This window comes from Temnothorax nylanderi, unplaced genomic scaffold, assembly GCF_030848795.1.
Source record: "Temnothorax nylanderi isolate EJ_2023f unplaced genomic scaffold, tnyl_v1.0 TNYL_tig0017_pilon, whole genome shotgun sequence".
Classification (NCBI taxonomy): Eukaryota; Metazoa; Arthropoda; class Insecta; order Hymenoptera; family Formicidae; genus Temnothorax; species Temnothorax nylanderi.
In genome coordinates, this window is record NW_027249079.1 from 1,630,705 (window position 1) to 1,652,836 (window position 22,132).

The 22,132-nt window shown below is 42.5% G+C and overlaps 2 protein-coding genes across 5 annotated transcripts in view; one reads left to right on the forward strand and one right to left on the reverse strand.

Annotated features, from left to right (window-relative positions):
• Positions 1-22,132, reverse strand: part of Vari (MAGUK p55 subfamily member vari) — a 139,474-nt gene that overhangs the window by 50,552 nt on the left and 66,790 nt on the right. The gene's annotated exons all lie outside the window — the stretch shown is intronic.
• LOC139768693 (A-type potassium channel modulatory protein DPP6) overlaps positions 1-22,132 on the forward strand; it is a 64,083-nt gene that overhangs the window by 13,489 nt on the left and 28,462 nt on the right. Inside the window, exon 1 of one of the 4 annotated variants that reach the window (XM_071699144.1) lies at positions 9,470-9,955. The exons of the other annotated variants lie outside the window; for them this stretch is intronic. The gene's annotated coding sequence lies outside the window, so the exon portion shown is untranslated. Of the gene's footprint in view, positions 1-9,469; positions 9,956-22,132 lie in introns of those variants that run through there. 4 annotated transcript variants of the gene reach the window in all.

The following is a 22,132-nucleotide window of genomic DNA, read 5'->3' on the forward strand; positions in this document are numbered from 1 at the left end:
CACGGGAGGATTCGCATACGTTTGCGTTGTCCACGTTCTCTCCGGGGCTGTGGCGAAAATCGCGTGTTGTTTCGGACGATAACCGCGCGTTTGCGCAACGTAAACGAGGTGCAAGCGATACCGTGTGAGCGATGGCAAATCGTTAGAGTGAGCGCGGCATCCAGTAATACATCGCATATTTAGAGAGAGGCGGATGCAGCCGCCTCCGGGGTTCGGCGCGCAAGCTTTCGGCAAACAAACCTCGATCGATCCTTTCGTAGTTCTCTTGTCTCCGGTTCGCGTTAAATTCACGATGAATTGAAATCTTCAGCACGTGAAAAGGATGTTCGACGTGCATACGGGCATACAGAGTCACGTTACATACATAGAGAAAAAGAGAGGACGAGAGAGAGAGGAGAGGGAGGGAGAGGAAGGAGCAATTGCAGCGTTAGTCGATAATGTCGAAAGCTACTCGGGCGTCCATTAATATAGGGATTCATTAATCTCTCGCTTGAAGCAAGCCGTAGCGTTTTTAGCTCGGTTCTCGTAGCCGAGCCGGGAATATTTTTTTCCACTCATGTCGCGCGACAAGTAGCGTTGATTTAAATAAAATGGTAAAAAATACGGACACATACACGTCGAATTGGACGGAGATAGATTTAAACACAGTTTTCGTCGTCGGGATTTTCGCGCCCCGGAGATACAACCCCGGGACGAAATTATAATCCACCAGAGAGAGGAGAGAAGTACGACGCGACAGAATACAGTATCCGTACTTATGAATAGTCAAACAGGGCTCGCAAGAGTGGTCTTTCGCTTCTAGTAAAGACCTGACATGTCCAGTTCACGTCAGAGACGCGAATACACATTATTCGGTTACTTACATTCGCATTCGCGAGTAGTACGTGGTTAGGTTCGCGCGTGGTTCAATACCTATGTGTTAATGCAGAAAGCTTGCCGCATTTCCGACGGCAGCAGCCCACACCCTCTTGAGCACCCAGCTACTAATGTGCGGTGACATGTGCGCGGCGCGAGGCCAAGACAAGCTTCGTCAACCGAATTCGCGGAATACTCTATACTTGAATCCGCGCGCGTACTCTCCGATTCGATTAATCGCCTTCCCCGTGAGCGCATTTCGAGTTAATCCGAGGCGAGGAGACCGAAGAAAGTGGGCAAAATCTACGCGACCGGACGACCTGCAGCCGACGATACTCGGGGCAAGAAAGAGACCCCTTTTCGTAAAGCCGATTATCCGCTTCGCGAGACGCGGTGCGAATCTTGAGTAATTCTGTAATCCATTATGGCGAGGATGCTTTTTCCTCTCTCGATAGAAATAAAACGTCGGCGGTGCACACATGTCGTCGGCTATGGAAATCAATATCTGGAAATTCGCCATAAATAAAATTCAATGTTTGTTACGCTGACCTTTTCTACGCCTCTCTCTCTCTCTCTCTCTCTCTCTCTCTCTCTCTCTCTCTCTCTCTCTCTCTCTCTCTCTCTCTCTCTCTCTCTCTCTCTCTCTCTCTCTTCAATCTTTGGAAATTAAACTCCAAGCTAGTCACATATATAGCTCTTATGTGAAAACCGAAGTTTCTTAAAATACTCGAGAAGACAACGACACGCTTCGCGAAAAGTAATCGCTGAGAAATAAATGAGACAGTAATGCGCGTTACTTTGTCTTTGCTTATAAAAAAAGAAACGTATTAAAGATTAAAAATACGTCCTTTTGGATTTAAGCCATTAGTCCACTTTCTTTCGAACGTACAACAGAAATTACGAGAGCGAGGATGAATCTATAATATTTTCATTTTCCGCTAGAAAAAAGTTACTTTGACGATCGTTCGGTGGGGACGAGCGTGCGATGATGAGTGGAGGCGAATATACGGAAAAGCCAGTTGCTGAAGAGAAAACCGTTAGTAATTAACAAGGGTGATTAAAAAGGACGGATAGCCGGGCCAATTTCTGGTTCGATCGGGTCACTCGGTCCGCGCGTTTTTTTTCTCCCCTTCGTTCAATGAAATCCCCAATCTACGAGAGATCTACGAATGTCGCATGCGTTTCAGTGCTAATTTTTAGCACAATTTTTTGTAGATCCTTTATTGGTCGTGTACAAATTTTACGGTTTTAAAGGATTAATTATAAAATATTTTACATTTCTATTGTTATATCTCGGATTAATTAATGAGTTTGCACCTAAGAGAAAAAAATGTATTAATTTTAGCTATTTCTCGTTAAATTTAGATGTTTTTCTGAATAATAATCTTACTGGAAAAGACTGAAACATAACGTGCGATGACAATTAAAGTGTACAAAAAGTAATGGTACGCAAAACAAGTATAGAAAAATAGTGCAAATAGAACGAGCTAAATAATCGAGTATATACTGAAGCTTCTTTTACTCATCGAAAAATCCATAACGATAACCGACAAAGACCGATCATCGACGATTTTGATGAGATGTGAAAGCGCCATATAAGAGAGGAAAACGCGAACGAAGAAATGCTGGAAGAATGTAAATAAACTGAGAAGCCCGTTAAAGAAAGGCGAGAAGCCCGGCACGGAAATAGCGTTTCATTATTTTGCCTTGAATATTATATTATATTTCTACATTGAAATATTGTAGTAACGTCGACGGTAGCAATTTCGCATGCTCTGCTTTCTTCGTCGTCCGTCGTGCGTTCTTATCAAGGGAGAAACATTCGCACCGGCAAGAAGTATATACGCGAGTTCGTAATTAAGAAAGATAAAAATCCCAGAAAGTTACACATTTTATGTCGCGACGTTATATCGGGAGACGCGCGGAAAGTCACGGAACTTAGTCTTGCCCGAACAAGATACTTTCACTTTTCTGTAGTCCCTATGGGAATGTCGTTTTATTTACCCGCGATCCATCTTCGAGGATTTTTTGACAATTTTCTAGGCACGGACTGATGTGAAAAACAGATAACGTGAGACGTATCCGCTTTACGGACATAACCGTCGCCGACCTTTGGAGATAGTTTCAGTTAGGCCCTGCTTTCAATTCGAAATGTCAGAGAAGAGCGTGACCAGCATACCTTTTATGTAAATTTCATTAGCGAAGTAATTCCGCATGCATCGGGCAGAAGAAATTTCGGTCTTCGACGCGTTATAAAGCAAATCAAAATTCTCGGAATAAGTATTTTATTATTCTATTCCCTTTCGTTAAAATTTTTCTTCTATTTTTGTCGAAGGAAAAACTGACACTGAAGAATCGTCGCTTTTAGATCGGCAATAAATCTCGACCAAGGGCTTCTCCCTTAGAATGGTCCTTTTTCATCGCACTCCGACATTTTAACGGTCGAAACGGCTCAGCGAAAAATACTTACGCGTTTACGAAATAGATCGCGTCGTATAATCCGCGTTCGTCATTAGGACGAGTAGACGCAGAATACATCGGCAGGAACATCAGTAAGCAACTCGACATTTTTTCGGATTTCAGTACTCGTAATATCCATTTTATTAGCACATGTTCTGCTCTCTCGTCTATTCACCTCGCTATCGCGCTGAGTTCGCTCTTTCATCAACCTGCGAAAATCCGCATTGCTGGGAGAAAAGCACTAACAAACCCTGGCCGTAGAGGAAGCTGATTGCGTTATTCCATTCGAGGGGACCTCGTTTAAATGTTCTTCGAAGCAGATTCGAAATGACGCGACTTACTGATGGAAATGTAGAAACAAAAATCAAAATTATTTAATTGTTGTGAGTTACGTAAATAGAATTTAGGAGACACGACTGAGACGGAAATGAAACTAGACGGATAAAGAATAAACGCGCTCTTCATTAGCATTTATATGGGTGGATGAGCTATGTACAATGGATAAAATGCACGCCCGCCCGCGCGCGCGCGCGCTCATAGACGCTACGGATAATTAACGGGACAGGAGAAAACTTCTCTGCGAGAGCAAAAAAGATTTAATTTGTAGCCGAGGACCATAAAAAAAAATGCTCGGGTTAAATTGCGCGGCGAGACCCGCGGTTCGCCAAACACGGTGTTAATACGACATTTTGAATTAACTACACTGGACGTGCCCAAAGCAGCTATGTAATTAGCATTTTCTATACAACGACGAAGCCGACGGTCGGCGTTGTCGCGCAGTTTTTTGAAATACCATTTACCTGAATATTACAATGTAATTAGCGTGCGGCGGCGTATCCTGTGCGGTCAAGCGCGTAATCAGAGGGCGGTTATGTTCAGCCCCCTTCGCGCTGTGCTATAATTGTTTTACATCGGTTGATTGCCGGGCTGCCGAATAATCACAGATGCAAAATTCACCGCGAGACTCGACGACGCGGCAATACCGTAATTAATATTGATAAAAAAAACTTTAGATCGAAAGAAAAGTTCTTCTTATCGTCGAATATTATGAATATTGTAAAAAAAAAACGCGACCGATGCATTTTTCCCGTCGAATGCAAAATTCATGAGATCCCGGCTAATTTAATAATGAGCGCTCCTTTCAATTACGATCTTCAATTTTGCCGTCGCGCGCTTATTTCTTATTCACCGGGCTAACGTTTTCATTGTGAGACATTTGCATACCCCAGGTGTCAAGTCCGAATGGAGTCATTAGCGACCTGGCCGGGAAAAATGCAACTGAAAAATCGAGGCGAAGTCGAGAAGAGAAGATATTCGGCCATTTGAAACGAAGGGAGAGAAGGTATGGCTTTTGGTTCAGCTAAAAGGGTGAAACTTCGTGAAGGAGCCCGCTTGAATTTCGCACACACGCTTGGCTGACGAAACGGAGAGGATGAGCGATTGAATATTCTACAGTGGAGGGATGAAGAAAATGAGAAATTCACCCCTGGAGGGTGAACAGGAGAGAGAAAGAGAAAAGAGAGTCGCGGACCTCCGCCACGATTGGTCCATCAGGTTCTCGCTCTCTATATTCAACCTTCCTCATCTGCATATCGAGATTTCCGTCTTGATATCACTGTGACCCTTCTAGGGCCGCTGCGCTGTGTGCGTGTGTGTATAGATGTATGTGATACAACATATATAAAACGTAGACGACCACCGAGGAGCGGGTTAAACCGTTAAACGACGATCTATTTCGCATTCAGTGATCTGCCGCGAGCACTGTTTGTTTAACAGAATCAGGTCGTCGAGAGAACATGAGAAACAAACCCTCTGCGATACCGATAACAATTAACCGGTTACAAAGAAAGTAGGTTTTAATTTAAAGCGCACACGTCGTTAAAAGAATGTACTCTCCTTTATAAAGAAGAAAATTTGTCCGCGGAGAAATATGTGGGAAAGCATTACGGGAAGAATATATATATATATTTCTCGTCGAAGAATTATTTCCTCGCCGGGAAAGGCAGGGTGTGCATTATAGAGTTAAAAGTGGGTACATGTAAAGGATTGCTATCCGCTAAATGTAAACGGAGCTGCAGTAAACTATGGAGTCGATGCACTGCAAGGATATGACGCTTCGAAATATCTTTTCTGTAGATTCTATAGTCTCGTGACGAGAATGTAACTGTATTATGGGACGATTTGCTCGGAATGCCTCGTTATGTCCGACAAGCTGCCGACATTTCCGCGATATCCGCGGAACAGGATGCGAGGATGCCGTGAGAGAAAGAGGTACTGATCTCTCCTTTCACAACAGCTCAGTTAGCTAAGCCGACAAATAATATATTTTCGGATATTTTCGGGAAACGAGTGATTATAATGCTGAAAGCTCGATACTGACCCATTAATGGAAACGGCGTACGCCGTACACGTACATTTATTAACGTTGAAATCTTGCAAATTGCTCAGATATCGTGGAAATATGCAAATATTTCAGCACATACAATGGGGAAAAAATATAAAGTATAAAAAAATTAAAACATTAAGAAATAAATAATAATTGATTAATTTCCACAAATACTAGGCACGTTATATTTTAGCGATATATCTCGAGCGGGAGCTTCAGAGACTCCAAATATAATAACATTTCCGTAATATTGTAAAAACGATAATTCTGATCAATGAACTTAAATCATTTAAATATATAAAATATTTGAGTAAAAAATAGATATTTAATTCTTTATGTTAATAAAAGAGCGCGATCTGGTGAATCAAAAGTTTCTGTAAAGTTACACAATACAAAGGTAATTTATTCCGTTATTGGTTATTTAATTTATTTCGTCAGTAAACTCCAGAAATACAAATCGCTGAAACTTTTTCGAAACTCGAATTGGAAGGGATTAATGTAGATGCAATTGGATAAGTAAAAGAATCAATATAGATTATCCGTTTGAAGTATTTTCAGACTATACATAGCAGCAGAGAGATGGATTGACAATCAGAAGAAGAAAGAGGATATTTCTTGGGATGACGCGAGATAGCTTCGAAATTGAAAGTTAGATGGAACGTTCAAATAGGTAATTAAATATATAGCGAGGAAGGGAAAAAAGATGAAAAAGAGGAAGAAAAGACCCTCAAAGGGACTCCCTTTCTCTTCTCTCTCTCTCTTTTCATGCAGGGATAAGATGCGTGGTCGTTCCTCTATCGATCCTCTCGAAAGAGGGGCACGCACACGTGTCAACTGAAGGGTAGACCCTCTTCGGAATTCAGACGGGGTAAATCCGACTTCGAAACGACACTCCTCGAAGGCGAGGATTAGAGCTGACGTCATGTTGGCAAGGACGAACCCGATCCCCGAGACGTCTCGAAAATTATCTCGGTGAGTACATTCGTCGGTCGGCACTTGGTCTCACATCGACGGAGGGACGTTGCATACCGGGGAGGGGGGAGGGAGGGGGAAGGAGGGTGGACGTCGCGACTTTTTATATCTCGATGTACGCCGCGTGTGCCAGCGCGATACGGCGCGCGTCTTGGCACCTTGGTGTGACTTTTTGAAGAGTCTCCGCTTCTTCGCGATCGGTTGTGTCGTGGGATACATGGCGAAAGGACGGCGCTCCGCGCCACTGGAAATCGAACGATTACTCTTTTCGTTACCTCCGACATTGTTATATACTCTGGAGAAATTGTTAACGTTCGATGAAAAAATATGTTGCTAGTAGTACCGGGAATATCGTGTTATTTGAAATATGCTGCAACGTACCGGACGCGGCTCTCTATAGCTATTCCATTAATTCCAAGGAATAATTAATGTCGATCAGAACGTGTAGCGCCGGGTAATTCTTGGTGCGCTGTAGCTTTCGATTTTTAATCAACAGCCAAGGCGATTAACGGCGAGGACGCGAAGCGGTCGTTGTTTTAACGCGGATAAAATTTCGCGCGTTACATCGTGCTAAGCCGAGAGTGAATTTCCGATGGGGAGCATTAATATGCAAATTATTATCTCATTAAGGGCGTACACGCTTCCTGCCATCGTATCTCCGTATCGAATTAGCTAATTAGCCACGCTTCGGGATGAAAAGTCAACGGTCGTTATCCGACGAGCGATCGGTTAATTTGGTTTGTACCAACTGGGCACTCGAGTGATCAGTGCCCAGTCATTACTCGTTAGCGTTATTACCTGAACGCATACAAATAATCGTAACGGTATGGATTGTCGTAGGCGGTAACAATCAGCGGACGACCAAAACGGGCAGTCAAAGCCGGCGAAATGCTCGCTCTCCGCTGCTTCGTAACGAGATCGGACGCGTAAGGGTCACGACGATGAGCACACATCTCATTTCGCGAGGACGCTTTCCCGGCGATCGGATGGGTGAGAATGTAGATTGTCTTGACCAAGGAGAGAGAGAACAAGAGAGAGCAAGAGCAAGAGAGAGGAGTGGGGGGGGAGAGGGAGCCAGGGCTAGCTTGGTTTCCATGGGAACGACAGGCCTCACCTGGAAGGTAATTTCGCGGTGTATCGCGCCGGAGAATCGAGACATCGATCTTTAACCCTGCGCCGACCCCGCCGCCCGGCCCGTGTCGGCCGTTGCTGTCTGCGTTTGAATGGTACGGCGCGCGGGACCATTCAGTATTCCTGCACTTGGGAACACGCGTCCTCTCCCGAGCAACCACCCCTTCCGCGCGCAAATACCATTCGGAGTACGCCCGGAGACCCAGAATTACCCTTCAGGTTTGATCCGTGAGTGCGAGAGCTCTCGCGTAGAGGAACGTACAATAAACGTTCCGTTATTTCCGACCGCCGAATATTGCGCTCAATCTTTCGTCGATTGGCCGCGCGTTTTCTAGTCACGAGAATCCGATTTCATCCGAGTTTTATTTCGACCGTGATACTGGCACGTGGTTGCGTCGGAAAATCAATGCCGCTGTCAATTTCGAGAATGAAATAACGCCCGGCAACTGCCAGGGTGCGCGTCTATTTTCGAAGAGTCGTTCGTCGTGTTGGCTGAAACCAGCACGTTTTGTAAGCGAATTCGATGTAAAATAATTCTTGATTTTATTTTATCTTAACGCAGTACCTACTATTCCGAAAATAAAACAAATTAGTTTGATAAAAATTAGCGCAAAATGTGTCATTTTGTCTCACACGAAGATTTTTCGCGATAAATTACTCTCAATTTTAATCATAAAAAAATAATGCTATTGAGATAAATATTACACTTTCGAGACGAGATGATAGATTTTTAGGATCAATTTAATAGCGCAGTCGGAAGCACCGTCTCTCTTTAATCGGAAGATATTATTTATTGCCCCTTATCTCCCCTTTCTCCACCCCAAGCGTCACTCCGTGAACTAACTTTTCCGTAAGTTATATTACTTCTACCGTGGCCCAATCCACGAAGTTTCATTTCGGTTTTTCCTCCGTTCTCTTCTGGAATTTCGAAAGACGATTGTCCACAAATGCGGCCGGAGGGTCGGCAGAGTCGCTCGTTGAAAGCTGAATTAGGGAGGCCGACAATCTCGGGTAAAGGTAATTAAAAATGCTGATAAGATGCCGTGGTTCCTCTGCCGCGAGAAATAATCGTGAAGCTTATCAACATCAATTTTTAGATTGTTATTAACCCTTAAATCAATATGAGATTAGTCATACCTATACTCATTACGATTTGCGAGGTGTGTCACAATACTGATTTTGACATAAAGTATACAAACTTTTGTCTGAACAAATAAAGGACCGGTATTGAATGGCTTAAACTGTCCGTCTGCTCTTAGCCTTTGATGTTTTGTCGCTTTGTTTTGAAGAGAAAAACAGAAGAAACAGCATGAGCATCAAAGAAACGAGAAGGGCATTCGAAAGAAAACAATGAGATTATTACCGCGTATGATATTTCATCCAATATCACTTTGTTATTAGTCAAACGACGTTTGAAAATGCCGAGGGGGAGTCATACTTTTAAATGCACCATACTCCGCGCTTTAAAAAAGCGTACAATGATTATATATGCGGTATTTTCTGAAGCACTATTTATCTCGATGTTAGTTCTTTCTTTCTCTCTTTTCCCCATTTCCCCTTTCCGCGTTTTCCTTTGTTCTCTATTTCGGTTGTCGAAACTGACGAACAACGAGATATCATCAAATGAAAATAGAACAAAAAGCACGAGGGATGGGGTTTGCATTTTAGGCCAGAAAATCCTAGATCGATTGAAAACATCGAGCCAAAGTGCTCCCAGCCATTTGGGTATTCAAGTACTCTTTCGAAAGTAAATTTGGACCTCTCGCGGTCTTTTCTCTCTTTTTTTATTTGTTTTTTTTTTATTTGTCGTACCAAGTTGTCATTTTCGTATGTTCCGAAGCAAGGATATGAGAAATAGGGAAAAAGAGAAAATAAAAAAGAGGGAGAAAGAGAGGAGAAAAGACAGGTAAATAACCAGACAACCAAAGTTGCAACAGAGCGACGAACGCGAGGAGAGGGAACGGAAAATTAGACGGACGACGAATATTTACTCAGTCGCAAGCCCGAAGCCGCTAGAGCTCCGTTCTAAAAACGAGAAGAAAGAAGGAAAGAACGAACGAATGAGACAAACGTTATTTATTTGCGTCGCGAAAATCGTGCGACGTCCGAACATAAGTTTTACTTCCGGGAGAGTGCTGAAAAAATGATTCGGTACGTAATCTTGACAGCGCTGCAGTTTTTCAGTGAAATTTTCAAGGCGTATTTAACGGATGCTGTTTGTCAACACAATCTGACATTATCATTTGTCCTAGTGAATTTTGCAGAATAATATGAAAAAGAAACTTCCGTTTTGAATGGCATTGATAACCGCGGCTGATGGTTATACATTACTGGTGTAAGAAAGTGATAAGCTCGAACAAAAGTGTTAATAAAAATTAATAACAAACTGGTAAATTCGTTATAATAAAACCGCGGAATCGCGGTTATAATAAATTGCGTGTAAATAAAGCAATTTCACAAAAATTAAAAGTTAATATACAATAGCTATAAGCAAATAAGGAAACATTTAAATCGTTGTATGTTGGTTACTGCGAATTTAATTAATTATGCGAGAGTGCGTTAAAACTTTATGTAGAATTTTATAAACTTTTCTATGCATCGGGAATATGTAATTCCATTAAATATGCGCCAATATAAAATCGTTCTCCTCGTCGCGTCGCAGCTTCCGAAACGACATTAAGCCGGTAAGAGTGGCAATATGAACGGGAAATGTGACAGCAATGAATTCGTTGGAGCCGCAAGTTCATGCGTCCGGTCAAGTTTCGCAAAAAAACCAGGACGACTCTACTCGGGTCGATTCGAGGGTGCCCGGACCGTGAGGAATTTCAATGCAGTTGCAACTGCAACAGCCGGTCAATGCTTCGGCGGGCTGCGCGTCACGGCTGACTTATAGCGACCGTTTCTACTGCATCGCTCGTCGAAATATCTTTACTCGACGGATACGCTTCAGCCGGATACGAATATTCAGAATACTCAAGTTACGCCGATAGTTGAGTTAATCCTCTGTTCGTCGTTGTAACTTTGTACGCCGAAGAGTTGAATACGCCGAGTAAAGTAAGATACCTCCAAACGCGGAACGTTTAGACACGATTCTCGTGCGAGCGAGCAGATGCATTTAGAGATTTGCAGATTCGCGCGATCCGTGGAACCTACCGGCTGGCGATCTCTGATACGGTCCATAATTTGTCGCATGTCACGCTGAGAAGAGAGCACTCCGCGTCGCTTTGAGAGCTCTCTCGGTTGCGATATCTCTAAACGCCGCTGACGCTACGAATGCTACAATGTAACCGACGATCTTCTCACACACTTGAAAAAGTGTCCGGTATAATGTCACGATTAAGCTATCGATCGTCGAAACAATGATTAAACCCATTGTAGCATTAAAGGGTAAGATACAATTTTAGATATTTTTTTTTTCAAACAGTAACTTCTAATCGCGATCCTAAATTGTCGTCCAAGGGAACGGCAGAATTTTGCCCGTCGCGAGAAACCTCGTACGCACAGAAGAGGAGAGGACCCTCCTAAAATTTTCGTCGCGCAGTTCTCATGCTATTCTGATCCGTCTAAGTGGGCCACGCGAATCGCCACGGCCATAGTTAGCCCGCCTGTGGCCGCTTTGGTGGTTCGTTGTTTTCAATTAGCGTGCTTAAGGGTCTTCAACACAAAGTCACTTAAAGTTTAAATAGCATCTGGAAGCCCCGTCATACGGTACGGTGAAAGTATGCAAACGAGTCTGCCGCACGGTAGGAAACTTGGAACGTTTCGATAGTTGTCTAACGCGTGTGAAATTGAATCATCTCTTATCAATTTATTATTTTGATTTAAATACAATATCTGAGATAGCGTCTTAATATTACCTCATATATGAGCAGCTCTGAAAATAATATACGTGAATATAAATGTACATGTTGTTTCCATGCTATCAATAGGACTCTCCCTCCGACTCCAATCTCCAACCCTACTAAGATGCGCTGAGATAAGCTAAGAACTTTGAAAGTTTTATATTGCAAGCCGTAGCAAGATGCAGGCATCCAACCCATTTTTTTTTTTTTTAAGAATCACGTTGACTCGAAACCCCAGAAGGAATTTTGCGAGCGAACATATATTACAGAAGTGACCCAAACACACACCCTGCTACTTCGTCCTAGCAAGATACTTTGCAATTAGTTTGACACTTTGACGAAGTGCACATTTTGTGTCGCGAAGCTCGTAAACCTGCTGCAGTACATTCTGGTAAGAATAGATGAGTATTATTAGAGGAACCCAAGCACGTGACGACGAATGTGATCTGAGTTATTAATATCCAGCTACCAGATCTGCTTAATCGCTACTCGCGAAGATAAACACCGTTCAGAGCCACGTTTTAATGAATAATAAATATGTATCGATCGGTGTCGACGGATTTAACTGTGAATCGTCGCAGTGGACTCGCGATACGTTTATACTAGTCCTCGACACGTCGTTCAATTATCTTTCATCTCCTTCTTGAGGGCTTCGAGTGGACGTCTTACAAGGTCGAGTACGATTTAACTGTGTCTCACAGTAACAATTTCCCCTTTGATATTGTTCTAAGGTCTTCTCTCCCAACGACGATTGTATTATGCCCACACTTCGAGCTCGTCTCAAAATTCATCGCAAACTGCACATCTTTCACAATCAAATCGTCCATCTTTCGACCGAAGGAATACAGATTGTACGCACACGAGCTTTCGAAGACAATTCCTCGGCGAATCTCTATCTGTTCTGTTTAAAAGAGTAAAAAGTATAGTCGCCAGAGAAATGCGAGAAAAATTCGTGGCTTAGTTCCATTTCTGTACACGTCCGACGTATTAAGATTCTACATAAAATATCGTATATAATCCATTTCGGCCATAATTCTCCGTATAACATAAATATTCGATATCGAGAGCTCGATAAATTCTAAATATCTCAGTGCCTGGTAATCTTAGGAAATACCGCGTTCTAATCTAATTAGTCGTTTGCGCGTCATCTGCGAAATGATTGATGAAAAAAAAATAACCGCATCGCTCGGGTTCTCTCTCGTCGCGGGAAACGAGATAGGCGTCAGATTATGACTCCCCGCAGAAATCGCTGACACGTGGCCATAACGGGCGGAAGTGTCTTCGGGGATCGGGGTTGCATGACGGGGTTGAACGACAGTTGCCAGGGCGTGCCGGTTACCGGTGAGAAAGCTCTTAAGCCTATACCTTTCATCTAACGCTGCTTAGTTATTAATTTTGCGATCCGGTGCCAGATCCGCGGATGCGGAACAGCGGGCCTTTAGTCAGCGTTTCGAGAGACTCGGGCAATTAATCACGCGCCTGACCGCACTCAAACTCCCGGCCGTAGATATTATCCTTCGGTGTCGCGCCGCCACCTCGCCCCCCGCAGCTATCCGATGTCTTCCGCTGTCGCAGATACGGCACTTCATTACGCCGCGTGACGTATCCAATCGGTCCTACTAATCACGAGGGAATATCCGATCCGCGAGCAGATTCCGCGAGCTCGATGGCTAACGCGCGCAACACCGAAGCCGTAAATCTCTTAACCGGTCCAGAAGTGTCCGCCGATCTGTAGATTTATAGACTGTTTTAACGCGCATTCTCCGTACAACGGTATCTATATCTTTCTCGTCTCTGCATGGTTCACGCGACAATTCAGTCCAAAGTTAACATCGTTACGGTCGGCGTTGGGAGTAAAAAGCGAGCGCACCGGTGAAAGAAATAAGAAAAACGTCCCGGAATATTCTCAAGTCACCGCGGGAATGGCGTGTAAAGCAGCTTTATTTACGCGCAAGTTTCGCCGCGGAGTTGCGTAAATTTTCGCGGTGTGACGTAAATGGAGAACGGCGGTGGCGAGATAAATTTCTCGTAATTGCGTCGAATAACTCGGGTAACGCTGGGCGTGCCGCGATAATCAATCCCGACATCAGAGTTTGTCCCGCGCGATAATGACGCGCCGACGAAGAGATTCTTAACTTGGACGGTAATTCGTTGATTGTCCCTCCCGCTCCTTCGCGCTCTTATCGCCGTCGGCTATCTCCGCGGTAGTTTTCGAGACGGAGCTTTATGACAATTATAACGAGATTTGGAATACGCGGATCAACATCCAACACTTTAGCCGATCTCTCGACTACAAAGCACATAGAGGAAATTTGAAACGTTTCTTCGCTATATAAAGGAAACAATCTAAAAGCATAAAGGAAATGTGAAATTTTGCAGATCTAATCTTTCAAAGCAACTCTTTCGATAGTTTTCACTTTTCACAGCTATTTCCACAGCTTTTTCATATTTTACCTCTTTTTATCTGTGTTCATTCACGGTGAAAAAATTCTCTTCATTTCATGTTATCGTGGTAAATTTATATGGACAACAGCAAGATTTAAAAATGCTTTATGTGTTGAAAATAGTTTTGTTAAATCTAGAAAAATGATCCTGTTATAGTAACACACGGATTCATCTGTCATCAGCGAAATGACGGTTTCTCGTTGTGACAATGAAACATAATTGCAGATAATAGATTTTCTCTGCAATGAATTCGTATTATTGAGATGAATGTTTCCAAATTTAATCGGCAATATTTTTCTATTTTGAACTTAAAATTCTGCTGTAGCGTCGAATAACTTGTTAACATGGTGAGTTTCCATCGAATATACAAAAGCAGCGACAGTTTCGATGCGACAGCAAAGTCCCTATTTTTTTTTATTAATGTATCTTCTCTAGAAACGTGATATCGTCGAATGAAATGAAATCGAAATCATTCTCTATATTCTCCATATTCATTTCAAGAGTTACGATTGTCAAGGTGATACGGCAGTGGAATATGGACTACAGTATAAATAAAGCAGCAGCAAAAGAGGCAATCGAAGAAACTCGAATATCTGCGGTCGGCGTTGGATTAATGGTGTTCTCGGCTTCACATTTCCGGCGGCTTTTAAATTACGTCACGTTAACATCTGCACAATGCCTAATCCAGGAGAGTATAAGCGCCCCGATTTGAAAGAACGATCTATCTATAGGCAGTGAGTACCTACGCCGACATTGACATCGAAAGAACTGACGAACTAATGGGCATGAAGGTGCGACGAGAAAGCTCACAACGACAAGGAAACGAGAGAGAAAAAGTTTCTCGAAAATCTCCATTATCGCGTGCAAAGTGCGCCACGAGAGAAAGAAATTAATCACTGCCGAACGCCGGCCTCGTTTCGACGCGAGGAGTAAGTATTATTCACGAAATGCTTTGCGGGGAATTCTCGCGTAGAAACCCTCGTGGAGACACATTATTTTCAGATATTCCATTTACTTCCTTGAAAAAAATATATAAGTTTCATCTAAAGTAAATGAATGCTTAATTCTAAAATAATGATCTCCCATCGCCGGTGTGTCTTTAATTTGCATTTTTTAATTATATTCTCAAAAATAGAGACTTGTGGTTTTAAATGCGAAACGTGTAAATGTAAAAGCTATTAGAAATCTGAATTAACAATCTTCCAGAATCCAGATTATGTCTTCTCATCTTTTATTTTTGGTCACCGCGAGTTATTATCAATCGTATTTCTGAAATTAGCGTGAAACAGAAATTTCAGAATAACTCAACGCGGAAATACGAGCGGTTAGATCTTTATCGTTTTGGACGTTTGACTACGGCGCATCGTCCTCGAAGAAATTTGAATGACAAAATCCGTCGGTGCGTGCTTCCACGATTGCAGCAGCAAATTAATTCCAGACACGAAAATTACGAGCACTCAAGTACCACGCGTGTACGCGAGCTCAGAGAAATCCGTACGGGCGATAAGCTTCGTGCATCGCATTCCATGAAAATCCGAGAATCCGCAGCATCGTCGGCATTGTATCGCGTGTGCTTTTTTTTCTACATTGCGCTCCCTCTTTCTCTCCCTCTTCTTTTGATGCTCGCGATCGTCTCTTTACTTTCGAATAACACGACGAGAAAAGATAGAATGCATGGAATCGCATGACAAGAGCGAAAGAATGAAATTTTGCATGAGAACAGACGTGTATTCAGCTCTCTCTGAAGCTGCTCCAGGTTCCTCTACTTCCTTTTCCCTCTTATCCTCAGATTTAAACCGGTGATGGAAATACGTAATTGACTTAAGGATATTTAATTATCCAACCTCTTCCGTCAAGATAAAATGAAACTGGAAAATTAATTTCGGAATATGGCAAAAAAATGCTTAATTCTAAAATAATGACCTCCCATGCCAGTGTGTATTTAATTTGCATCTTCAAGTTATATTTTCAAAAATAGAATAAAGATTCACGGGGTAAGATAAATATGCTTCTTGTAAGCCCGTGTACTCGACCCGTGCACCGTGTAAAGGTTATTTATCACGAGAAGGAATATCCGGACCGTGTCGATCCGAGTACGTCTCGCCCATGCTCGTCTTCGATTAATTAATGCGCTGCGGTAGATTGGCGGTAGCGCCTGCTTGCTAACTCTTTCTGATTGAAACACGCCGGAAACTTCGAGAATGCTGCGTCAATGCAAAGCCTTGCAACATTTATTTCGTGGCGTGATAAGCCACCTACAACGTCGTACCACAATAAGCTACGAATTTCATCGCGAAAAGTAGGACAATTAAGAAGTAACTTCGGCAATCTCGACATAGCAGTTCGACATAGACATAAAGGATGTTGCACCTCTGGACTTCGCGCGAGAAAGATGCTTTTCGACTCGAGAAGAGAAGAATTTGAAGGAAACGTGAGAAAAAAATAAAAGATACCTTTCTCGAAACTTTGAAGATCCGCAAGATGCAAGTAGTTCACTCAGATCTTAGCTTCAGAATTCAAGATGTATGTACGAGAGGAGGGGATGATATATTGCAAGTAGAAAATACCAAACGTCGCGTTGTGTTCTTTTTTCGTTCGCGGTTTTTCTATCAATCTCTCGTCTCCTCCCCCCGATCTATATTTTATATCTAGGCGAAATTTTTATAGGTTTATTGCGGTCAATTTTAGACGACGAGATAGAGAGAATCGGAGAGGAGAAGGGCAGGGTCGGCAGGGAAAAGAATCTTCAGAACACGGTTCCTAGTCTTTCTTGGCGGAGAGCCATGTTCGGAATCGAAAGGAATTTCAGTTTCCCGCGATCGCACTCATCGCGCTTTCGAGTGCCAGCAAAAGCCAAACATCGTAAATATATATACAGGGTGGGTTACAGCGGAGTCATCTCAGCCCGGGTCGACACAAACGGAAAAGGCCGTCGTCGTAAAACGCGTAAGATGACGTCGTAAACATCGTATTACATCACGTACTTTAAACTACGCCGAAACATCGACATCCGCCTTTGGACGAAATGGACGAAGTACATTAGGTTGTTGAATGTATAGACGTAAACTATGTAACGTTCGGTAATTGAGGGAAAGTCAATTTTGCGTCAAAAGGGAAGATAAAATAAAATTCACGAAAGGAACACTTTTAATGGTCATATAAGTCATTATTGTTTGAGAACAATCTGTCATGGAAAACGGAAACGGTACCCGCAAGCTATGTTGAAAACGTACAAAACGCGCGGCCGACTGTAGGATATTTATTGTTACAATCTGCCGCTCTTACAGTAGTGGCGTGTGCAACAAAAAATAATAATAAAAAAAGAGAGACCGAAGTCAAACCGAATGGCATTCATGAATACTTTATGGCGTATTTCGGCCTGCGATGTAAAATATTTGTTTGCTGTGTCCCGCGTGTAGAAACGTGCGTGCATTATCAACGACTGTTAATATGTTAAAATTTATTCAACAGTAACTGATTTCAATAGTTTCGAGAATGTATAGTTTCTTCGCAATAATTGTATATGATAAAAACTTCCATTTTTATGGAATAGTTAGTACCCGATAGTTCGGAAAAAATAAACTTTTATGTTTCATGTTTTGCGATAATGAAGAAACTTTAATTCAAATTTATCGCGCGTATGAGATGTTTATATGGTATAGTTCTAAACAGTACACACAAGTTACGTAATAATATTCGTTAAACAGTCAAAACAAACAAGTTCAACGGAAGTTAAGTGAATATACGCTCGCGTTAAATTTCGTATATCCGACATTCTTATAATATTTATAAGCGCAAATGTACTGTGAAATAAAAATGCAATTTAATTAATTTTCCTACGAAACAATTCGAAATTTTTTTAGAAAGGCACGCGATAGAAGGAATGCAGCAATGCTGACGGATAGAAAAAGTTGCTTGTGCATCGGCACACAGGCGTTCGCCGAGCATTATTGTTTTCACGAAAAATATTGCCGGAGTTTATCGCAATTAATCGCGATTGTTGTCAGGACGGTAATTAATTAATATCGCACGAGAGACGTCAGTGCGGACACGGTGGAAATGTTTTTTATCGTTTGAACAGAAAAATATTTTTTCCAATCGCTCTTTACCGCCAACCAACCACGTCAGCGCGACCCGTCGGACACAATGCGGTCCTATTAATAGGAATAAAACATTGCGTGTATGTGTGTGTATATATATGTATATATGTGATATGTGTATTCCGTCTACCGCGAAATCGTCCACGCGGAAGGTGGCCGATAAGCGGCGCAACACGTGCGTTCGCGCTGGAATAACCGACACAATGCCGTTTGAGTTATAATAGGCATTACGCGGCAAATGTACCGCGGCAAATGGATTACCCGGCTCTTGCTTGGCAGTGACGTTTATTCGCAGAAAATTTTAACTCGCGTCAAAAGCAAAAGCCTTAAAAGGAGAGACTAAGCGCGACATATGTAGGTATTCCAAGACTGCTCGTGATTTTGCCGCGCTCGTGAAAATTAAATTTGCATCCTCAGACCGAGTCCAGAGCTCCAGATGCACTCGGAGAGATCTCGTCGTTGCACCTGTCAATTCTGTGAATAACTGCGCGCATCGCGAAAATGCATCGCGCGTTTCGATATCACGTTTTTACCATCCCTCGATCACTGTCAGTCCTTTTGAGTATTGATATACTTCCATTTAGAGAAATGGTGAGCTCAGCAAAAGTAAGCTCAGTTCTCCACTCGAGTTCCGTAATGCAGCTGTTTTTATTTAGGCATTTTTAAGACGGACGTGCGAAATCGTGCCAATTCGCTTGTCGTGTAAAATTTGCAATGAGATTGCACGGCGGAAGAACGACGAAACTACATCGTTGACCTAACGTCGGCAACGTTTCGTGTACAATTCATGCGGAAACGCGTAAAAGTTTTCGCAGACATTTACAACCGGAAGGATCCGGCTGCAACCATCCATTACTATAACTTCGATAGCGAAAATACGCGATCCTTATCAATCTGGAGTTGTCAAACTCACGATACGTGCAATTTCCGTTTCCTATAAAACACCTTGGAATGCATATTAAAATCAAGTGTGGTTGTCTAAAACGAGTCGATTTTTAATGAGATATTTTCAAGATGCTTCAGCATGTCTGCTTAGGTACTTGAATTGCTTTACAGCAATTAAAAAATTTCTGTAGAAGACGAGACGGGATGTCACTCCAAGCGGTTATGAAAGATAGTCGCCAGGACATCGTTACGGATCGAAGACTATTATCAATTAATAAACGAGAGCAGGTTATTGCGCTTACGCTCCTTTCTCTGTCTATTCTGATGATATGCAATGGTCGTCTATAATGATAAGATTAATTGCTAGAAGATAATGATAGTGATAGAAGAGAAGAAAGTTGTGTCCCTGTGAAGGAGGAGTGAATTTGAAGTGTGGTAAAGTTTTCAGGTAATATTTAGATATATTTTTATCATATGATTTACGATTAAGAGATACATAACTAGATTTTGCGAACATGTTTTAAAAGATTTTGAAAGTTAGTATATAAAACTTTCTAAATGTTGGATCGCGTAATGGGATTTTTGCGTAAACTAAGTTGGAAAGGAGAAGAAATCGATTCTCCGCAAATCTTTTCGGTGGAGACGACCTCTCGAAAGTTGCCTTTCCACGGCTGAGAGAAGGTGAGTCACCGCCAGGGGGACAGGAATTAAGAAATAAAAGACACGGACTCGAGTTATCTGTTAGGATCAAGCCGGGAAGGATCATTTTGCGAGGGGGATCTACAGATAAAACGAGACTCGGGAAGAGCAGCGCAAAGTTTCTGAGAAAGGATCGAACTCTCGACTCGGGAGAGGATAAAACTTGGGCGCGCGATCGCCGGCGAGCCATGTCGGCGATACATCGAAAATGCGAAACGCTGAAATTGCAACAGGACAGTGGGGTGAGAAGATTTCTGCAGGATCCGCGCGGCGGGATATCGCGAGGGGATTCACGGAAGGAATTAAGTCGAATTCCTGCAGAGTGGCCGCGTAAGGGATTAAACTACACGGAAACGGAGACGAGAACGCCACGTCAATCTTCTCGCGAGGATTTCCGCGGCGATGGCAATTACCCGAGGAACAATTAGAAGCCGCGAGGCGGACATAAGCGCGCATGCACGCGGAAACACGATTGTTTCATCTCTTCCGGATCTTCTTTTCCGCACGAAAACGGAACGAGCCAAGAATAATTACGTAGCTCTGAATACGCGTTATCCATTTAGTTTCATTCACGATAACGATCACGTATCCTTTGAACGCGCTCTCTCCGCCGAATTAAAATTTCTCGCTTAATTAATGCGCCATAATTAAAGAGATTTAATGTGCCGACGACTTATCGCGAGATATGCTAGAAAATGCGCAATCTTAAAGACCAGCCATATTAGACTTGAATGTTTTATTAGCTGCTAGCAAATTCTATAAAAAATTTACGTAAAATTTGCTCATAAGATTAAAGCTTATCGGCGACATGGAATTTATGGTATATAACTCCGTATCTCGGTCTAATAACTTATCCCTTAAGCACCACTGTCGCGATATAATGCTCCATATTATGATATGACGTCGTACGATCAAATTATAATTAATAGCTGTTCCATTGTTGTAGATCGATGAAAAATTCTCATTCGCATTTAATCATTATCCGAAGGGACTTGAAGCACGTTCTCTTCCGTAGTAACTTGCGATAAAATAAAGTCATGAGTTTAACGTCGAACTTTAGATCGGCCCCGTAACTTGGATAGAGGGATATTGTACGCGCAAGGAAAGATCGATTCGCAAGCGCGGCTGCATACTGCATGCCGCATACTGCACTGACGGGATATTCCCCGGATTTGTAGTCGTCGAACAGATCGGTCCGCGGGGCGCGAGATTAACCGTCTTGGTTACGAGCCAGGTCACCTCTCGCTTTATTTCTGTGTCGCGCGTAAAAGACGCGTCCGTTGACGTTCACGCGCGTTCCCGCGGACTTTTTGTCGACCTCCCTGACACGAATAACAATCCCAAGATTAGCGAAGCGTTAAAACTCTGCGAGTCCGACTTTCTTGTACATACATCCACCACGCGGTTCATGTTATACGCGGATTATATTCCAAGTGCTATTTAATTTTCTAATGTTGCATGAACAATCTCTGTCTCCCTCCTCCCCCTCCTCTCTCTCTCTTTCTTTTAGATAAATCGAGTAATTCCGTGAACACAGATTAGATACCTAAGTACTCGGTACTATAGGTATTCAGATTAGCGAGTATTCAGATCATGTTAGATAGGCTTGATACGGACCGGACGTTAAGCGTGTTCGCTCTCGAAGCAAATCGATCGGTTGCGTTCGGATGTGGATACAACAGGTAGTTTCAGGAGACAATAACGCGATTATCGCGGATTCGCTGAGCGATCAGTCTTCTCCCCTTTTGGATCACTGCTGGAAGACAACGTACACAAAAGAAGCTCGTTCGCGTTTTCGTCGTCGACGTAAATGGAACCAACCGGTGTCACGAAGAATCCCACAATTACCGTTAATTAATGTGTCTCGCATCTCGAGAAGGAAAATACAGCAGGAAAATACTAGACAGTCGTATTTTCAAGGCGAACGAATTTAGATAGTTCCAGTAATCGGTCCTAGGTATCAATTAGAGCGCTTGAAATTTTTTACAGCGAAACTCTTACCTCGTTCCCGACAATTAGTTGGATCTATTACAGTTAAGTAACTATTTGTCCCCTGGATTCGACCGTGCACGATAAATCTCTTACTCTTTCTACATAATCGATTGTTAGATGAAGAAAAGGATTACTTCTCTTTCTACGCTTTCTCCTGAATATTCAATTCATTGCGTTCATTTACCGTAGCATTACCATGTATTACTTTCAAATTACTTGGCTCAATTTCATCGTCTACTTTTAGTAGAAAAGCTGAAAGAGAATAGTAGAAATTTAAGTAATATCTGAGAAAAAAGAATAAAAAATTGTTATATCATCGAGCAAGTCGCCATCATTGTATAAATTAGAGAAGAACTCCTCTAATG